General features: G+C 39.5%; 1 protein-coding gene across 8 annotated transcripts in view; it reads right to left on the bottom strand.

Annotated features, from left to right (window-relative positions):
* The window catches only part of MTUS1 (microtubule associated scaffold protein 1), a 121,785-nt gene that overhangs the window by 88,463 nt on the left and 14,793 nt on the right, over positions 1 to 18,529 (bottom strand). The gene's annotated exons all lie outside the window — the stretch shown is intronic.

Below are 18,529 nucleotides of genomic sequence, written 5' to 3'. Positions count from 1 at the left end.
GCAGCGGCAGCTGAAGATTTTCAAAGAGCTGTTTAAGACATCTGAGTGGAAATAAAGAGAGGAGAGGGAGGTTTGTAATCAGCTCTGGGGCTACAGCAGTACACTGCCCCCACGCTGCTGGGGCAGCCAACTGGTAGATGCATGTGGGACCCCTCTAGAGTCAATGGAGAGCAATTCCATACCAGTGAACTGCCTCCATCTTCTATAAAGATGACACGAGATTAGCCAAATGAGGAAACAATGCCAGTGACCTCTCAGCAGAGCAGAGCCCTATATCGTCACCCAAAACCCTATGGAAAGGCGAAGGGGCAGGATTGACATGGAGAGATGATGGAGAACAACTGACCACACATGGGGTGGAGATGCACAAACAAAAATCAGTAAAGAAGTGCCCTTGCAACATATAGTGACAAGTTCCTAACAAGTGCTAAGACTGCACCCAAGTTACCAAAACCACAAGGACATGAATGAGACAGAAGACCAAACTGTCCAAAGCAGCTGGATGACCTCTGTAGCACTCTGTATGAAAGGCTCCTAGTACCAGAAACGAGACCAGATGTAGGAAGAACTTCAGATTTATAAGATATGGTTGCAGTGGGTGGGGAATCTGCCAGAAGGTGGCTCACTTTCAGAGCAATAAAACCTGAACAGGTGGGAAGAAGCTCACTGGATCTGACATGGCAATCTGGCTGAAGATGCATTCATGGACAAAGGTCAGCTTCCCAACTGAAGAAAAAGAACAACTGCTGAACACCTTCACAGGTCTGGAATGACAGATTACACTCTCCAATCAAAGGAGCAGGAAGGAGGACACTTGTCATCAAAAACAATGAGCAAACAGGTCTGTGGTGTTTAATAAAAATGCAGACATCAGAGTGGCGTGTCCTAAAACAAGGATACTGATGTAATAACATATTTGAAATTTGGTGCAGCAGGACATGTACATCAGGATTAAGTAGGTATGGTGGGCAGAATAACTCATAATCCACATAAGAATTATATTAAAGTCTGAAATTATTTGACTGTTTCAACTATGGTGACAATAATGGATGCAATATAACAAGACGGTTGTTACAAGATTAGAAAAGATAGTAAGGGATTTCTGGTATAACAATGTTGATTAAGCACATTGAAGAATAATTCTGTGATCATATTTTTGTAGAGGAATCAAAGACTGCCTTGGGAAACAAGTTTGTTCTGAGAAGAGAAGCAACTCTTGATTTGTTCTTTAACAAATAAGTTTAAATCCTCACAGAAACCATATAAGCCATCCTGGAAACCACAACAGGAGAAAGAAAAACTCTTATCCACAAATACTCTGGAAAGTGTAAAATGAAGCCAACACACTAACTAGTGAAAGGTAAGTTACTTTGTTCATTATTCAAAATTCACTTTTTTCCTTAAGCCTTACTTTCTTCAGCTGGAAGCACAGCTTAAGTAACTACATTCAAAATAAATCCTTTATCATACCAATGAAAAGTATAAAGCTGCAGGGCCCATAAACAGTTTTGAGTGCAAAAGCAGCACCCAAAGGAAGACTGTTCTAGAACTGCAAGAATTTGTCTGCTCACAGAGTGGCTTCTGGCCCACAATCTGGTCTTCGCACAGTACTTTGAACATCTGACTCAGATTGAGGGTAAAAAGATCATGAAACAACGAAACAAAAGCTACTGAGATCAGACACCACACCCTCCTCTGGCCCCCTCCCACCCCCAAGATGAAATGGCTTTTCTAGCTAAAAAATCTCCAGGTTCCTCAAGGCTGATCCAGATCTTTTGCCTACCCAGTATTATTCAATCCCTAAAGAAGCATAAACAATTGTAGTGCCCTCACTTTCATCTCCCATTAGGAAACTTAAGGCAGATTGAACAGTTCTTCCAAAAAAGTCTTCCCTGAGGGGAGGGCAAGAACCTGTTGTGAATAATTTTCCATTAGTTTAAGTCAATCACAGAATCAACTGCTGAGAAATATTTGCGAACTTTGCTTTCACTGTTGTTTTGACACATTAAAACTTGTTTCTACTTGTCTGGAGACTAGCCCTTAACACTGCTTGCTCACCTAGCCATGTTAAGATTCTATTTTGATTCAGCAGTAGCTCAGATCAAACCAGAAGTCTTACCTCTTTCAAGAGCTTTCTTTCTGCAGAAAATAGGCAACTTTAATATATCAAGACTTAGCAAGACTAAAATCCCAAGAATTTAAAGAATGGTGTATTACCTTACAGTATATGTAGCCAATACTGCCAAAAGTTGAAACAACACAGGTAGCTAAGTAAACTTTGATTCAACTGATGCTGAAGAAGCTCCAAGAAAAATAAAAGTAGTTTTGATACTGTGTAGAGAAATGAGGAAATACAGTAAAGTTGCACATACCAAGGTGTACATGTACATATATGTCTGTTTACTCAGTGCTCTGGGCTTCCACACAACCAGGGAACACATAGAAATAAATTACTAATTCAATTATTTTTAAAGCAAATGTTCACTATAGTAATCAATACTTTCACGAACAAGTAGACCAGCTTCAAATACAGCTTCACATCCACACTTAAGAGTACTGAAAGCATCCTGCATAAAAAGAGAGGTATTCCTAAGGATCAGCTATAGTATATAAAAATCTGTAACCTAAATGAACATTATTCCTTAAAGAATTTACATTCTGTAACTCTCCATATAACAGCATGTTCATTAAGCTTATGAAAAGACTTCTTGGTGATGAGAAATTCTTTAGTTTTAGATTTGCCATAGAAAGCTGAATGAAAAATTAACCTCAGCCCAGCATCTCCTCCATAGGGAGGGGTCAGTAGCAGACGCACGGACACAATGGTTGCCCTCACCAAGAACACACTGTTCCTGGCAACTAGTGTGACTTGAGGAATTCTCTAAACTAAATACTAATAAACTTGCTTTGACTTTGTCTTACATCAAGCATTATGCATGCCTGGCCTCCACAATACACTACAATGCAGTGCAAAACAGTTCAGCTGTTTTTGCCTTCAGTAAAGCTCAGCCTACCAAATTTCAGTTGTGTACCTCAAGTGCTTACACAAAGGAGAAAAAGCCTTCACTACCTGAGCTCTAAGTTTTCCCCTTCCTCAACTGATATAAGAGCTTGGGGTAAGAGCAGTACCACTCGGGGGAAAAAAAGAAAAAAAAAAAAAAAAAAAGGAAAGAAGCTTGGCAAATATATTCTCCTAAAAAGAGGAGGGACTGGGTGCCAACAGGCCCAGATCCAGGAGAAATACACTGGAACATACAGAACTGGGCTCACAGCAAGATCTTGTCACTTCTACTAACCAACAAGAGGTGTCCAGGAGTGTGCTGTTAAAGGGCAGGGGGACAGTCACTTGTTCAGTGCAAGCTAAACAGGAATCAAAACCAGATCAATTACAATGAATAATTCAACCCACAGGCTGACAAAGTACTACACGAATTCAAGTCAGTTTGTGTTAGTGTCACAATGCAGACAGTTATAATTTACACTTTTCCTGGTACTTCATCTGGAACTTGATTCTTTCAAGCAAATTATCATGGAGCACTTACTCATCAGCTATGTTTGTGAAGCCTGTATGAAGGGGGACATGGGATGGGGAATAAATCAGAAAGGAGAGGGTGTGCCCAGACATGCAGGGAGGCAGTCTACAAGTGCTCTAATTAACTGAACATGCTTTGATACCAGACAAAATGCAGCATCAGCATTCCAGCAGAAAACTGTACTACATGGTCATGATTACCACAGTCCCTGAAATTAAAAACCATACAAAGCATTATGTTAACGCATTACACTACAACCAGTTTACTTGAGCACGTCCTGGAACACAACACAATCACAGAAGTATGATTTTTTCAGCATATACACCTGAAGGCAGAGATGGCATCATCTGGGAGGGAGTCTACAGCAACCAGCCATCCCTCCCAACATGCCGTTCCATAAGAAAGCGCTAGGAAAACACACAATGGTTCAGGTAATGCTGCATTGACCAGAATTGCAAATTTCAGAGTCCTCTGTGCCGCCTCAGCAACGTCACACTCTAATGTAAACTAGTCCACAGCCAAGCTAATTCAAACTATTACAGAAAGGGTAAGTGAAGCTCCTACAACAACTCCACACAAACATTTACAACATTATAAGCACAATCTACTCCTTAAAGTGAATTACATTAAGTTCTCATATGCTCATGGCATTGTTTCCTTCAGAATACAGTCAACAGTGAGTGTACTCTGAAGGTGATTATAAAAGAACAAAAAAACCCAACAAACTACCAAACCAAAACCAAAACCACCCCACAGGGTAGCTAAACAATATCTGTATACTTTAGTCAAAGACATTTTAGAAGTCAAAAACCACGTTAGACACTTGATACAGCAGAAATAATGCGCAAGTTACGTTTGCAAGCAATCACACAGGCATGTTTGACTGAAGGAGTACTATCACTTCCTAAGGCATAAGCCATAGGTTTTGCCTTCTACTTGGCTATTTGCTAGCCTGTTTCAAGAATGAAACAGCAGCCTAACATAAAAGTTATAGTAAACAAGGAACATGAATTTTAATCAGTTACATCTTGGCTCTAATGGAAGAAGTAAAGTAAAACGGCAGTTCTAGTGCAGAAAGCAGACATCCCGAAGTTGTCCAAGAGGTGTTGACTTTCCGTAAGATGTTCAAACCGTAACACTACCATCAGACTACCCCAAAACTTGACAGCTGATCCTAACAAGTACATCAACCCTAGTAGTTTGTCCTAGTACTGAGTAAATGGTTGTTTGAGACAGCAATGCTAGTGCTTTCCCCAAACTCACAGCCTCCAGTGATTCACTCCTCAGTGTGTTGGTTCAATGGAAAGTTTCAAAGGCTTTTAGACCTTTTTTTGCCTTGCCCATAGTCATTGCTTTCCTAAGAGGAAAAGTCCTTATCTATTTTATTACTTATAAACTCTAGCCATCCTTGTTGCCCTATCTTTAAGGATATTATGCTGTTCTCTCCATCTTCAATTTATGACCATTTGTTAGCACATAACACACAGAGATACTCCAACAGATTTATACAGTGTCTTGATAACACAGTTCTTCCTTTAACAATTGACAACTTTTGAATTTTATTGTAAGGTAAGTTTTAGGAGAACTCTGTATTCAGAAGTGGAAGACTGGTCCAGTGATTTTTTTAAAGAAGTAAATAAAGCCCATCCTTTACTTAGATAACCAAGATACTTAATAACATTGTCTAGAAATGACATCCAGTACTTTGGGGATTTGGAGATACATGCAATCTCCGAGACCAGAGAGTTCTGCAAATGCACGTCTTTCCCTCCACCCTGTTTTGCAGCAACTGCCACGTAAATAACAGAGCTAACACACCAGCCAGTGACAAGCACCAGCTATTAACACACTGCAAGTAAGCAAGTGTACTTTATCATCTGAGACTGCACATAATCAAACAAAACCAATGCTACCTATTTGAATGTGCAGATGAGAATAGCAATAAGCCCCTTGCTTGAACAGTCCAGCACACTCTTAGAACTTAATCAGACTCTCATTCACAGCTTCATTAAGACAGCATTCATTGCTAAAAGTGTCAGACCACTCACAAGGTTTTCAAAGCACAGTGTGCACATGGTCTGTTATATACTTAGTTATATACTGTTATATACTTAGTTATAATTTGTTTATCCATTGCCAACATAAACAAAGCCAGTGCATGGTTTTCCACAAGATCAATACTCAGCCTGTTCCTCTTTAGGAACTTGCAAGAATTCCATTAAATTCTTTCTTAGTGGTAATTAGATGTTACCTTTTCAGAAAGATACTTTGGGGATTTTTTTTGCTATTTTATCACAACTAAATTATTTAGCAAAAGTGTATGTTACTGTTCAAGGAAGGATAAACTTTCAGGTCAAAATGAAAGTAAGGAGTTGGAACTTGGTAAAACAAACAGTACATTTATTGTGGCACTTCCTTGGAAGGTCAAGGTTCACATCCTTCTTTTTGAAAGACTTGACAGAATAGGTAAGCACAAACAAGCCTGAGACTGTCAGAGCCCAATGTTCAACAATCCTTATCAGTGTTCAAGTTATTTGAATAGATAGGGATTACAAATCAGCTCACCTTCTCTGTTTCCTGTTCCCTCTGCTGAACTGATTTTGTCCACTGCTACCATTTAAAGGGTACATTCATAGATTTTGGTATCTTGAAGCTATGAAACAATGGGCCAGAATTATTCACAAGAATTTTCCCTCTAAGACTGAAATATTATCAGTGTAGGAAGAAAGGCAGAAATGAACAAAAACACTTTGTGAACTCCTGCTAGGTTTCTCCATCTGCTTAAATAGACCAAATAAGGTTTGTGCTCTTCAAGAGTGCCCTTGAGTTTCAAGCTAGTCTTCAGACATCCAGCAATTTTCCTGACGGCTCTCATCATATGCTCTTGATCATAATTTCTCATTCTTTGACAAAATTTCAGCCATCAGCACCCTTGCTGCCCGTTTGCCTTTAAACCAACTTCAGTCAAAATAGAAGCTGTTCCAAACTAGCAGGTCAATCCTCCCACCAACCTACTCTGCATTACATGTTTCTCTGCTTTTACAGAGCTGTTAAACATCTTAACTTGGCCCATGTTCTTCTCTTCTCATCCTAGCTAAGTCAAATCTAGTAGAGAAGCAAGTACACAGGGAAGCAGTGCAGAATAGTCATTACACCTTGGATTCTCAAGACAAATGGCAAAGTGTTTTTGCTGGTGGCTTTATGGGGATGTTTTGTTGGGTTTTTTTTGGTTTTTGTTTTTTTTTTAATTTGGGATTTAAATATCCTGATTATTTAATAAATAATATTTAAGTGAAGACTGACTGCTGCTAATCTCCTCCTGACTGACAAGTACAAAGTTTTCACAAAACAGCAAGTACAAGAGGCAGAAATACTCTGCAGAAACAGCACCACATAGCAAGGGTGGTGGCTAAAATGCCAGATGTAACCTTGGGGGAAAAAAAAAGCTTGTTGTTTCCTAACAATAGGCCACAACTAGCAGGTCAGAGTAGAAATGGCTTTAACCATTACCACAATGTGCCAGGCAGCATACACTTAGAGTGCTTAAGGTTATGTGCTAACTTGAAACTTATCATGTTCCTGAACATTTTATGAAGCATCTGTGCCCACAGTCCTAGTGTGAGTACTATACAACTTAGAGCTGACATTAGCAGTATTCTTAGTATGGACTGTATCAATGGAATTGGACAGTTAAGGACACAAAGACTCATCTGCAGCCATGCATAGCATGTCCTTCAGATCTTCATGTAAAACTGAGAAGCCTTTCAGCATTTGGCTATATTTAACACAGACATATGATATGAACTAGTTTGCAGAGCATTTGGAGTACTCTCAACATAACCTGCAAAGCAAGATATTGTAAGTACAGCGGTATTATTTAGTTCTAGTGGAATATTCTGTGCAATGAATCTATAACTAGATTAATTTATATGAAAAAGCAGACCAAAATGGTCTCTAATGACTGAAAGAACAGCATCTTTGCCATGGTATTGCATTGCAGTAGAAATTGAACATTAACCAAGTCAGAAATTTAACCAGCTTGCAGTTTTTGCAGACTCAAAAGTTGTTTGCTGTGCAGAAGTGGTCATTCATTCAGTAAAGACAACAGCCAGCCAAGAACAGTTTCCACTGGCTCTACAAGAAATTCTACCACTGAGTTAGGACTGCACTTTTGCACAGCAAGAGCATCACAGCAGAATTTAATTCTGAAGATGCTGCATTTGCCAATTAAAGAACAGTGCTTTTAGACTTAAAAAATATTTAAGGCTACTGATTCTATATAGTGAAAAAAAAATCCAACAAAACTGCAGTAAAGTGGTTACAGGAAATAATATTTTGGTAGCCAAATAGGAAGCAGCACCAACTCAATGATCAGAAGTCCTAAAGGTATAATGGTTGTTGAGGACTTTCAACAAGTATTGCTGGATAGTAGTTTAAATCCCAACAGTTTTGCCAGTACTTCACCTGCAGTGTTGCACAACTGGGATGCGGAGCAAGGTGGCAATTCACAACCACTGTTCCTGATGTTATAGTCTCAGGCAAAAATGACCCATTTGGTTTATATTTACATTTGGTTTATATTTAAAAGAAAATCTTGTTATTTTTCCTACAAAAGGAAACCATTTCTCAGTGAGATCAGTCCTGATACAAGAGTTGTAGTCTTTCTACATTTTTTGGTTGTTTCCCTTTGGACCCAAAAGGCAAAAGCCTCTGAATCCAAGAGGGACCAGCTCTGCAAAGCTGAACACAGCACTGCACCTCTGCAACAGACAAATGGCAAGAAATATGCTGTGGCAGTTTTGCAGAACTGGTTTAAAAAAAAAAAAAATGCAACAGCTTGATTTATGCAACACTATCAGGGAGCAGGCTGCAGTTGGTGCTCTCTGGAAAACACAAGCTCACTGTGCCCCTTGACACAGCTGATGACAGGCTGCTTGCAGCCCCACAAAGGCTGAAATTCCACCAGGACCTTGACGGTGAAGGACTGGAACAAAGGGCAAGCTGGGCACATGTTGCTTGAAAGACTGCCAGGGCAAGGTTATCCAAGGGATCCCCTGAGAGGGATCCAGACATTCAGGCTGCCATTCGTGCCCTGCAGTTTCTCCTTGGCTCTTGGGATGGGGCTCCATTTGAGCCCTGAGCAGCGACACTCCCAGAAAGGGGGGGTTCTGCATCTGTGGGGCAACAACGGGACTCAGAGCTCCTGTACAGAAATCATCCTGTCAGTCCATCTGAGATCCCACAACAATGGTGCAGTCTAGAAAAGAATTATAAATTTCTTCCTTAAAACTCAAGTGGTGACAATCCATTATTTTAATGTTTTTTCCTTTAATCAACTTGCTTAAAGGCAAGCTTAAAATCCAAATGGTGCTTGTTATAGGCTACATGTTGTTTTACAGTACAGTCAAGCCTCTTCCGAAACTTTAATCAGGGAGCTGAAGGATGTTACAACTTCAAATGTAAAGTCCTCAAGAAGTTCTTCCCTTTCAACTAACAGCTGACTTGACAACTTCCCACTAGAGTAAAGCGTATGTACATCATCACATCATTGCAGACACCCTGGAACTACAGTTACCTGTTATATGGTAACATTAGCATTGATTTCAACTCAAGACTGACTAAAATAAATGCCACAGGCAGTGACAGAAGTGTTACACTAACCAGTGCCACATCCATACTTGATGTTCCCCAGTGAGTTTCAGCTTCTGTACAGGCTTCCATTACATGAGAGATATGCACAGCTAGAGGACATTGCATGCTCTGGCACTGCCTCTGTGCTACCAAGTGAAAAAGCAACCCTCTGGTTTTATAACAAACTAGATCATAACCCTTGACTAGACAACCTAATAGGGCCTCATGATTAAGAGGCAAAAACTGCCTCTCTCTTCCTCTGGCTGGTTTTTTGAGAGTCAGCTTTGTTTTTTCTACAAGGACTGATCACACATTAACTTATGCCATACAGTATCCTCAGTCAGGCAATTCACTTATATACATGGATTGGTCCTCAGCAGTCTTTAGGACTTGCTGCCATGTATAAATTACTCAGTCTGCAATACAGCTCACCTCACATTTGACTCTTTTGGCTTTGCCTTCACTGGCTTTATAAGCCTGAAGGAGCAAAATTGCATACAGGCAGTGACAGTAGCATGATGATTTAGAGGTCATCACTCTGATCTGGTACACTTTTAAGCAGTCATTCTAAAACCAGACATCCAGTCTTCTTAGCAGCAACCTATACAATACCATTTATTGAGCTAAAACAAATTTAAGACATGCAAATCTGCAACAGTAAATAACTGGGAGAACACAGATAAAGGAGCTTCTCATTAGTACTATCTAAAAAAGGCTTAAGAGGAAAAAGATTACTGGAACTTCTATAGACTCTGCACAGAGACAGACAAAGATTCTATTTAAATGATACCTTGATATTCTTACAGTCAAAACTCAAAGCTTTCCTGGCTCAAAACTGTAGAGAGCAACAGGGTTTAAAGCATCACTATGCAGAAGTTTCTCCAAAGCTGTGCTTTCCAGGCTGTTCATCCAAGGACATAATACATATCCATCATTAACTGAGATAGAACATTACTTCTTGGATTTATGTTGATCACAGACCTCCATTATTTAGTTCTGCTAAGTATCAGCACCAAATGGCAGCTTCTGGGTCAAACAGTCACTTAACAGTAGAGAAATCTATGAAACTATCATCCATATCAAAGGCAAATCAGAAACATTTTGGTAAGACAAGTATTTCACCACTCAGCAGTGCAGGTGGAAAGCTCCTACACAGGGCTAACCCAAAGAAGCATACTTGACTAACTTCATACAGCTGACATCAGTTTGGAACACAGATAAGAAACTCCTGCATTTCATCTTAAAGAAGCCGGAAAACAATTCTCACACATGGCCATGTATTTGGGCTGCACATTGCATAGGTTGGGGGTGTTATGGAATGAGGAAGAAACACTGTTGGAAAAAAAATTATCAAAAAACTGATGCTCAGGTACCTAGTAAAAGTTAATTAAACTTGCACAACCAAATACTGTCCTGTGAAGGGTAACCAACTTCCTTTTGAAAGCAATCTCAGTTTGTTTAAGTTTGCATGATGGAATTATTTCCTCTACCAGCAGCAAGTTCAACAAAGCTTGCCAATAATGCTACAGTTTCTAAATTTCCATCTAGAAATCCACCAATTCACAGCGCACAAACAAGGATCCTCACGTCCTGCTCAATCAGGACTCTGCATGCACAGCTTGTTGATACAACTCCTCTGGTAAATGAAATCTCAGAATGTTGCAGCAGCCTGAATAGAGAAGAGTTGCCTACATAGGGGCAGGAGGAAAAAAAACCAAAACCAAAATAAAAAAAACCCAACCCAAACCAAAACAGACACCCAGTGCTGAGTAATCCTAAAAAATAAATAGGGGGAAAAGTCATTAAGCTTCTCCTGCTAGGAAAATACATAGCCCTAAGTGCAAAAAGCTGAGGGAAAAAAAGTTGAGCTGAGCAGAACATCCAGGAGAATCCACAAGATCCACTGGATCTCTCATTTCTGTTTCTCTAATTTTAGAGACTATCTAAGAGTGCTTTCTCCCTCTTTCATCACATATCGCGGGATGTTCCTGGAAAAGGAGGCTGTTTCTACCTTGATGTTTTCCCTTCAAATCCACCACTGGGGTTCTGCTCTCTCTGAGCCAATTTAAACATACCAGTGGTGTTTTCACAAGCCATTTGGGTAGTACGCTGCTCACAAATGTCAACTACAAGCAATTAATGCTGCATTAGGAACTTTCTCCAGAGGAAATTGCCTCACAAGAAGCAGGGGTAGAAGGGATTGGCACCTGGAAACCACTTGCTTCCATCCTCTGGAAAGTCCAGCTACAGCAAAGCCTTCAGGACTGCAAAGCAGTATTTGGTGGTTAGATTTAAAATAGTTCAAAAGTTTGCTGCAAGAAGTAACAAGGAACAGTAGCCTGCAAAACAGTTCTAGGAATAGGGTGGTGACAATGAGATTCCTTGGGCTGAACTTCTTCCGCCTACAAGGAAGTTCCTAGTCAAAACTAGGTATGCCAGAAGTCAGAAGGGAAGCTAGTACCCAGGAACTGGAACAATTGTCATGCAGGAGGCCAAGGTTCAATCTTTGGGCAAGTACTAAGTGCTCAAGTTAGTCCTGCTCTTCTGATCTTGCACATGACAGACTGCCTGGTACCCTGAGTACTTAATTTCTGACCACTGATAAGGTTTTAAGAAAAAAACTTTTTTTTTTTAAATCAGAAAGGAGAAAAATGTGTATTCTTAAATTATCCCATAACAGGTAAACAACCTCTACGTAGGCATACATAGTGATCTAAAAATCAAGTTGTACGTCAGACAATCAAGCCTTTCACAACAGAAATTGTTAGACTGAGTCCTTTGTCTATTTTCTCCACAAATCATTGCAATACAGAGAATGGAAGGTGTGAAAGGTAGAAAAACAAAGGTTTTCATAATATTAAACTGTACTAAAGTCTCCTGAACTGTTTCATAAAATCTTCTTCTCCCCACCTAAGGCAGAAGCAAGAGCAACTGCCTGCTTAAACCTCCAGTTTCTAAAATTTTTAAGTTTACCAGTTTACCACCCGCCTCTGTTTTAGTAGTTGCACCAAACCAATGTGTGTTTCTCCCCACCATGTCCCTGAATTTCAAGTCTGCATAACAAGACTGAGTATTTGGAGTTTTCAATTATTCCCATCCACATTTCAAATTAAAAGTTGGCTCCTAACAAATTTAAGTGCTGTGGACAAGCTACACTCATTCCTAAAAAGTATTTAGATATACAAACATGCAATTCCATGTCTATAAAGAAACTGCAATTTCACAGAGCAGGTGGTAATACAAACTAAATCCAAGCCAATCACATGCTATAATAGAGAGGCTGGAAACTCTGTGAGAATGCTTTGTGTCTCCAATATACTTGAGACATTCCCACAGACTCCACTGAAAGAGCAAAGAGCCTTATACAGAGAGAATAAAGTGGCATTCACATATCAAGAAGCTAGGGAGCATGTTTTGGTTTAAACAGTAATCTTTCCTAACACAAGAACACTGCTACCATCGGTGCCTTCTCCTGATTGGCTAAGCACCAGCTTAGCAGCCAATTTTTACATCTTCATCCTATCACGTGGTTCAGTTATTTTGCATGGAATAGACCGAAGACAAGAAACACCATTATTACACTGTGCTAACTTCAACAAGCCTGCTCAGCATTAGACTCCACATGCAGAAATAAAATAGAATAAACCTCAGTATTCAGGTTTATTTGTATGTCAGTATCTGTATGCTGCTTATATGACCACACAATGGAAAAAGAGATTTTAAAAGCTATTTGACAAAACAATCACAAGTGTTATCACAGCCACTGATTCAGTGCAAAAATACACTGGAGCTTGCAGTTAGGTTAACTTGATTATTCAGATGCCTATCTCTACCTTTATCTTTGATATAAAGTGTAACTCATTTATAGGCTACAAGGACAAAATACAATTCTAGGATTTAACTATAAAATTCTCACTCTTTAAATAACACAAAATATATTTACTAAGATCCCTCTTAAGTTTTCAACATCAAATGTATGTAAATCAACAGTTAGATCAGCAAGTAATTTGGATCCCAAACCAACCGCAGGTGAATTGATTCTATTCTGAATCAAACTATGCAATACAAAGCCAAAGTCAGGCTCTGCTGACTGAAATTACAGCACCAGAACCATGAGCAGAAGTCTGTATTTGCATAGACTCACCCATGGCCTGGGCAGACCCATCTTGCATGTACCTAGGTCGTCAATGTATCCAAAATATTAACTGTGGAAGGGGAAACCAAATATCAACTTAGAGAACATTCCTGTGGTCTCACCACCAGACTTCTTTCAAACTGCCAAGTTTCATGTCTCCCATATCACATGAGCTACAAGAGTTTGACAGCCCTGGCATGACATTCCACCTCTTTACCAAGATGCACAGAGCCAGCTGAGGTCCAGGACAGATTCTCCAACACAAGATGAACCACCTAAGCAGATTTAACAACCAAGCAGATGTAGCTGTGCAATCACAGCTGCACTCTGACTTGAACAGTAACAACTACAAAGAGTATCATCAGGATGACAGGACACCCCCAATACCAGACTCTCCTGACTGCAGGCTGCCACATCTTCCCCACAATTACAATAAACCTCAACAAGTTCACACACTCTAGGTGCTTAGGAAAAACCCGAAAGTTCTGGTCAACATAGGAAGAAAAGTAAAGGCCCCTTCTGGAAAAGGGTGTCTCAACAGAAGTCCTCACTCAGAGGAGAACAGCAAAGCTGGCTTTTAGACTACTGACTTGGGGGGAAAGAGTCAGGGGCGAGTGAGAGTCACAAGAACACTTTTTGCTGAATAACCTACCATATTCAGAAAGAAACAAGATGCCAGTACTGTCATGCTTATTTAGAAAGAATATATACAGAGAAATACCAGTCACTAGCTGCTTCTGACAGAAGGCACTTGCAGACTTTCCGGTATTGGTTAAGTGCTTTAGTGGCAACAGTGTATTTCTCACACAGAACAAAATTCAGCCACTGTACTGATGCAAATACAAATCACCTGCTTTCACTAACTAAAGCCTCATGGGTAAATCAGAGTCAAGTTGAAAGCTAGAAATCAGGAGGCCTCACTTGCAAGACAAGTGGGCACATTTGCTTTAAAAGCACATGAATGAGTTGTCACAGACAGCTTCATCTACAGCAGAGTGACCAGGAACAGGACAAGATGCACAAGAATCATATAATTCTGGCCAACAATCGGCACTATGCAATCACTTCAGATCCCACGGTCCCTCAGATCATAGTAGTGATCAAAGTTTGTGGACCCCATCACTGCCTCCACAGCCTGCACTCCCCTTCTCTCCATCTGCTGAGGAAATTATCTGGTTTGGAGAGAAATGAAAAGCAGCACATTAGTGAACTGTGACAATGATTTCCCCTTCTCAGTTTGAAAAACATATCTGTGCTTACACACAGAAGGGGCTTTAGGTCAGAGTCCACAGTAGTTTCGTTAAATATTTAAGCACATTCAGCTTAATGTGCTTTTCCAGACCTTTTGGCCAGAGATGTTAGCCCACTATGCTACAGGCAAAATCTGCCTGGCTGTGATGGACACCTGATAATGAGCATCAGCTTCCACTTTGACTAAGTGTTTAAGACACTATTCCTGACATACACGCACTGTCTTGCATGCACTCTTCACCTTTCAGCATCAATAAGATAAAGACATTTTATTAAGAAAAATCTTCAGCTTTTTGGAAAAAACGTTGCTACCAGTCCTACTCTATGACAACAGAAAGCCACAGGTGAAGATGTGAGGTAGAGAAATGCAGGAACAAAATTAATTCCTCCTCTACCATTTCAGGGTCAGAATGATAAAATACTGAAAATAGATACTATTCTTAAAAGGTTGCTAAATAACCTAAAAAAGAGAATCATAAATTTTAGATATTATCACTGCACTACAATCCTTCAAAAGCTACTTCTGGGATATCTTTAGAAATAATTTACTTTTATCTAACAGAGATCCATATACAGACTGCTGCATCCAGCCTTTCCTCCTGCAGAGTCTGGGGTTTTTTACCTTTCTTCCTGAAACAATCACAGTAGAGCTAAAAGTTAAAACGAAGCTGTGGCTACTTGTTTGCTTGACAAAACCCCTGAATCACCAAAGGATTGAGGCAGCAAGAGGCAGCCAGCCCACTATCACTCAAACTATGAATTTTTACACAGTCACTGATTTTCTTGCCCCCGATGTTGAACTCTGTCCTTGAGCATGGAATGCTTGTTTGTAGGTTACGTTATTCCTGTCTACAAACAAAATATTTATTACAATTCAATAATACATTCAAGTCAGTAACTGTGTTGGCTTGAATACATTTGACAATAGTAATTTCCTCTTTTTTTCCCCGTTCTAGGTTTAAGTCTTCCCCCCTTCCATAAAGAGAAACAAATTACATTTCCTTTATCACCTTTAAAGGTTTGACTGATATTTCCTTTTAATTTAGAAATCAAATACTGGAAGATCCTGTTTCAGTATTTTAGCTTAGCTAAAGATAGCAGGATCAGAAAAGATCCAACAGACTTAGAAAAGCAAAACCTTAGTATGCAAAGATCAATGATCAAAGATCACTTCAAATACTGAGAATACCAAAAAACCCACTAAGTAGAGGCCCTTTATCATCCTGAACTCTCCATTTTAAGAACTGGAACTTGTCTGTTCTTTCTAAACTTCTAAAAGAAAATGGCATATTATACTAGTTTTGCCAACACATCAATCAGCCTTCCAGGAAATAATGTGTCAGCAACATATAGAAACTACTTGAAGGGGGTTGTTTGGCATTTGTCTCCCAGCCTGGCATGTTTTTAGCCTTAATTGTAGAAGCCACTAACACTTCTCTTTTAGCTGTAAAATTTAACACACCAGGGAACATTAAATCAATGATAATACACGCTTATCATTCAGTACAAGCCACCAAACCTCACTCACAAATATTACCACCTTCTACGTAATTTTTACAGCTAAAAGATTTACTTTAAAACACTTGTAAGCAAACAGCTTCAGAAAATGCTAATAATCTTTTCAACCTCTAAGCAGTAAAGAATAAACTGTAAGTGACACATATAAAAGCATGCTTCTATGTTTATGGAACAGACAACTTCAAGTAATAAATCCGGAAAGTTATTTGGTGTATAACAGCAACTTACACTAGGGCACTGTGGAAAGAAACATACCCCACAAACTACTTACGATAGTCAAAACACAAGCCTTCCTTAAAAGAGACAAGTCAAGGCTGAATTAGATTACTCATCAAAAGCTCTCCTCAGTAACATACAGCAGAGCACAAGTGATCAGTGAGAGCAAGGGAAGAAGAAAAACCAAAGCAAAACAAAACCATAGAAGCCAGACTACTGAGAGTCCTCTCATGAGAGTTCAACTTTCAAAGATCAGTTCAGCCACGCAGCAATGAAAGGCTCAGGCTGAGGAATTTTCCTTAAGACGCTCTGCCAGCCCTGCATCAAAAGCTCCCTGCATGCTACCAACACTTCCAGAGAGCAGGTTTGACAAGGACTTCACAAATTTGACAAATGATATTTGCAAAGAGGTCTTTTTTCTGTAACACTTCAGATATGTTCACAGTGAGAGACAAAACCTCTAGTTAAAGTAAGAACACCTTTGCCTGGCCAGGTCTGAAGTAAGAGGATGAGGGACTTACTCAACTCACTTTTTTGCAACTGAGGAACTCATAAGATTTTAAAACCAGAAACTGCTGTTTTCATACAGCTCTGGGCTACCACAACTCAAATACAGTCAGGCTACACAGTTACTTCAGAGCAATTGCTGTGCCCAGCAGCTTCTGTAGCCCCTGCCATGAGTGCTGTCTGCACAGGGCTCCACAAGGCGCTGGGTGCTCAGAACATACAGGTGCTGTGATGGTGAAACATTGACCCTGTGCTCCAGGTTACAGAGAAACACACACAAGCGTTTCCCCCACTGTCATTGTCCTTCCCCCGTGCATCACAAATTACAACATACAGCTCCCTAGAAGAGAATTTAATACTGGAAAGTCTGCAGAGCAGCTTGGATAAATGTAATTTTAGCCTACCTTCAGACAGCCCAAAAAAAGAACAGTTGTTTGGAAAAGTCACATTGCAACACGTCAAACAATTATTCACTTTTGCCCTACGGCACTAACAGTTCTCCCTCACCTTTTCTAAGTGACATAAACTGCAGTCTCTTAACTCCTGTCTGCTACAGGCAAGGAAAGATGAATATGGTGCTTCTAAAACAGTGAAGACTTCCCTTTACTCAATTAATTAAACCACATCGTATAATTAACCTGGAAGTGTGTAAGTTCCTGCTACACCTATTTACTCTAGGCTTCTAAATTAATTCAGCATTGCAGGAAAAGTGGGAAGAAAAAAAAAAGGAAAACTAGAATACATTAGTTATATGAAACAGTGTTAAAGTTACTTTTACCCTCTGAAAATATTTCTTTCCTCAGGGAATAAGAGAGTTGCAATAAAGACAAACAAGTACACTTTAACAAAGTCAATTTAAATGTGAAATTACCATGGTTATATTAAACTCCATTGTAACACATTCATAATTCAAATTAAGCCATTTGAGTGGTATGTGCTTACTGACAATGTTTTAAACACAGACAAACCACTACCTTTGGGTACACAAACTTAGAGTTGAAGAGTTAAACATTTCATGATAATTTCTCTTTTTGAGTGAGAAATTCCTCTGCATTCATTTAATTTATTCAGTTCAAAGACTGGGTTTTCAAGATATAAGGAATGAAGCCAATTGAAATATCTTAATCAAAAAATCACTTAAAAAAAAAAAACAACCTCCAATAGTTCAGAAAAGAGGTTATGAATCTAAGTTATCCAGTGCATAATGTGCATCCAGTTGGTGATACAAAAGTATTACAAGAAATGATGCAGTTATGTTTAATTATAAGTGAGAACTGAAAATGCACCATTATGGAAGAAGGAATAAAGCATCAACTCACTCTTTTGCCTACAGAGAAATATGTGACAACAGTTACACTACTAAGACATCCTTTTAGCAATAGAGACTAAATAAATAAAATGATTGCTCTCAGATGAGGAAACAACTCTTTCAGCTATCCCATGTTCTTAGACAACAACCCCTCTATACCAATGAGCTTTGTAGCATTTAAGTTCTTCAAGGTATCAAACTCATTTGGCAAATCCAAGTTTCTTTCTGCCTTGCAAAACTTAAGTGGATGGCAACAGGCTCTGAACTCCACCTAACACACACCATACTACAGCTCCACAGAGTTACCAGTGGAAGAACGTGATACTGGAAGAGCCAAGACTTTGGCACTACACAGTGTCAGTTTGTCACTGAGATCCCATCTCACAGCCTCAAATACTGACTACTAGTTCACTGTGCTTACCATCAGAA

The sequence above is a fragment of the Coloeus monedula genome (assembly GCF_965178545.1).
Source record: "Coloeus monedula genome assembly, chromosome: 5".
In the NCBI taxonomy this organism is placed as follows: Eukaryota; Metazoa; Chordata; class Aves; order Passeriformes; family Corvidae; genus Coloeus; species Coloeus monedula.
Note: the sequence above shows the minus strand (reverse complement) of the source record. Positions and strands in the feature narration are given on the sequence as shown.